We start from the raw sequence: 3,716 nt of genomic DNA on the forward strand, positions 1-3,716 counted from the left end.
GGGGTCAGTTTTGGGTATGCGGTTTGGGATAAGTCTTTGAGGGACGTGGACAAGGGGGAGGGTGCAGTGTGTGGCCTGGGTTTTTGTGGGCTGCTTTGCTGGTCCCTGATAAGTCTGCTTGCAGAGGTGGTGATCAAAGGCCAGTTCTGCTCGGGGCTCTGGGTAGTCACCTTGTTTGGGAGGGGCCAGGTGGGGCACATGGTATGCGTTTGGTTGGAGAAGCAGTGGCCTGTGAGCCATGCAGAAGGCACAGAGCAGCAGTGGCACTTGGCTGTGCTTATGCATTGTGGGCCTGTGCCAGACTTGGTCACCAGCTAGAGCAAGGCAGTGCTAGTACAGTGAGCCCAGGATGGGTCCCCCTGCCTTGCCCACATCAACAGCCCTGGCACCTTTAGGGCTGGCACTGGGGCAGATAACATCAGAGCTCTGTGCTGGGGCCAGGACAGAGACCCTAAAGGCTCTGCCCACTGCCCTGGACCCACAGCTAGCATCATGAGCAGCCTGTGGCATGTAGCCTAGAAGCTTGCTAGATGATCAGCTGGTGGGCAGGTCTGTTCTCAGCCCTGCTCTGTCGTGTTGCTGCTTGTGGGCTCTGGTCCATGGTGGGGGACGGGGCAGTGCTGAGAGGCTCCTTTTGGTTTTATAAAGTTTTTTCTTCCAATGTTCTTGTAGCTCCAGCGGGCCCTCGGGTGGGGATTTGGGCAGTGCCCCTGGCCCACATGCTGCTGGCAGGATGCCTGATGACTCTGGCTGGGTCATTTCCAATGCATGTCCTTCTGTGAAGCCATGAGGCTTCTCGGGGGGCGGGGGGAGCAGAAGGAAACAGTGAGGCAGCGCGAGCCACCACTGCAGCGGTTGTCCCGGATGGTTTGTGTTGTATTGTTCTCCTCTGTGCTGTTAACATGAGGACATGACTTTTTAATAAAAAAAGGCAGGGCAAAGGCTGTGTTGTGTTCTTGCTTCTCCTCGACTGGAGGTACAGTAGAAGCGTCCAGGGCAAGCTGCCTCTCGCAGTGGATCACACGGAGCCTGCAAGAGGGCCTGGCCCCAGGGGGCGCCCAGAGCCACCCCTCCTGATAGGGGTGGGTGGTTGTGGCTGTTCTGGGGGGAACAAGCTTAGCTGAGGGTAGGAGCTTCCTCCTAGGAGCAAACCCCAGGTAGCAAGTCAAGCATGTCTACTGCAGTGTCAAAGCCATGTGCTTACGTCCCCTGAGCAGCATCTGGGAGCAGGCAGGGCTGCCTGGGGGCCTCCCAGCACCATGCCCTGACCTGTGCCAAAGGGCTGCAGTATGAAAGGCCTGACAGCCTACAGCTGCCATCACAGGGGAGGAAGGGCTTTGCCTGCTGCTGCCAGCCTCGCACAGCTAGTGTTAGCGCAGGTGCCATCACTGGCACCAGTGCGGAGTCATTCCCTGTCCCAGCTGAAAGCCACAGGGCAGCGAACAGGGGCCTGCCTTGTCTTCTCCTTGCTGCCATTGTGCTGACCTGCTGCCCTCTTCTACGAAAAGAGCATCTCCTTGGCCAGCAGGGCTGTGCTCCAGCAGTACTGTATGGCCTTTGTTCTGCCCGTGTCCAGCAGGGGCGGCTGGGCTCTCTCGGGGCAGCACTGAGGAGTTCCAGCCACCTTTTGCAGGCTCTACACATCCTCTCTTCTAGTGCCAGCAGCATGGTCTGTGCTGCAGCAAGTGAAAACTCAATGAGGCGCATGGGGAAGGGTGTAATAAAATCGTTTATTGCATTTTGTGCAGACAGGAGTCTAGAAAAACAAGTACGGTGAGCAGGAAAGCTTTAACAGGAGCATTCGACAAGTAGGGAGCAGCTCCTCCACTACTACCTGCACAGAGAGACAGCTACGGCCAGGTGCCTACTGCGGGGCCAGCATATGCATGGAAATCAGATGCAAGCCTAACACTGCTCTTTGGGTTTGCAACCGGTTTTATTTACAAGGCTGGAAGGGCATTGCATTGCTCTGCACACAGATTCTCTAAAACACAAAGCGCACCAGGTCACTACAGGTCTATCGAAATATTGCACTCAGAATAAGTCACTTGAATGGACGTAAAACATCTAGCTACGTTGAGTCGAGGGGCCGGGGGCAGCAGATGGGGCAGGAACATTCATAACAAATATATTGCACATGTAGCACAGAAAAGTGTTTGTGAAACCAACGCCCTCTTGGGCCGTGGCCGCTGGGTTTCAGTCCTGCCACGCAGCAGAGCGCCGCGGCCCTCCTAGTGCAATGCTTGGCCCCAAGCAGTGTCCAGGCCTCCCTTGTGTTCCAGTGCCCGGCTGCGTTCACGCTGCCTCCATCTGCCATACAGCACCCTGGAGTGGGTGCAGGACTTGGCATGGAGGCCTGGCAGCACCCGGCTCAGAGCAGACGGCAGCCACCTCTGTCCTGAGTGCCTCACTCTCTGCTGCTGCAGCGGGGGCACTGGGCAGAGCAATGGCTTGCAGCTGCTGCTGCAGTCACATCCCTTCATTCAGGAGGTAGCGTCACCGAGCCCCAGGGCCAGATGCTGTGGCCTGACCCACCCCCTTCATGTGTCTGCACGTGCCAGAGGGGCTCGTGGGTCTGCCACGGGAGGACACGTCACCAGGGGCAGTGGGAGAGGGCTCCGGGGGACACTGCGCACGCAGGGGCAGAACGTGCAGGGTAGGGTGGGGGTGTAAACTAGCATGCAGTGCTGTCTGCTGAGACTGGCCCTCTCCAGCCTGGGGTTTGGCAGGGGCTTCCCATGGAGGTCAGCACCTCTGCTTGCCTCAGCCCAGCAATGCTGAGGCAGCCCTTCCCACGTGCCCAGAGCTGCAGCTGTGTGCCCGCAGGAAGCCAGGGGCCTGCCAGCAGGGCATTCACTAGGCTGGGGTGGCGTGGGTGGGGAGAGGCTGGATGCTGCCTGAGAGTGCAGGGCAGGATGGGTCCTGCCTGCTGAGTCGCTGGGTGGGGGGCTGCGGGGAGATGGGGGTGCAGATGCGGTGCTGGCCTGATCCAGGTCATACATCCTGGCCCTCTGGCCTCAGCAGGGTTGGGTTGCTCTGCACACACCACAGCCTCGTGGGCCATTCCCAGGGGCACGCACGGAAGGGTGCTGGCAGCTCATCTGTACCTGGACCTCAATCGCTGCTGCACTGTCAGGCCTGCATTTGAACAGTGGCTGCCCCGGAGCCAAGGGCTGCAGAGCGTGCAAGAGGCGGTGGGAGCGGGGGTGCTGCTGGAATGGGAGGCTGCAGGACCAAGGTGCCGGCGTGGGGGTAAGCAGGCAGCTCGTCCTGGCAGCCAGAGACGGCTCCCGTGTGCCTGCTGCGCAGGGGCACACTGCCCGCCTGGGACCTGGCTGCCAGCCTGGTCTGGGCTTGTACCTAATGCACGGACAGGGCAGGAGGCACTTGGGCAGCACGTGGGGAGCACAGCGCAGGGCAGAGGGAGCGGGTGCTGGTTCAGCCCTGGAAAGGGGAGTCAGGGCCATGCCTTGCAGAAAAGCTTCACCGCCCCTGCCTCTGCTCACAGTAGGGCCAAGCAAGGCCCGGGGGAAAGGGAAATAGGCACCTGCAGAGGGAGGCAAGGAAGCAGCCTGGAGCCTCCAACCCCAGCGGAAGCTGCTCAAGGTAGCCCCCCAAGAGCCTGGGCCAGCATTACCAACCCGGGGTCTGGTGGGAGCGGGCCCATGCCCAGGGTGAGGGTCCTGCTGGGCCCAGTCCTTGGAAGGGGGGGGGGG

This window comes from Gavialis gangeticus, unplaced genomic scaffold (genome assembly GCF_001723915.1).
Source record: "Gavialis gangeticus isolate Ggan-Ray unplaced genomic scaffold, GavGan_comp1, whole genome shotgun sequence".
Classification (NCBI taxonomy): Eukaryota; Metazoa; Chordata; order Crocodylia; family Gavialidae; genus Gavialis; species Gavialis gangeticus.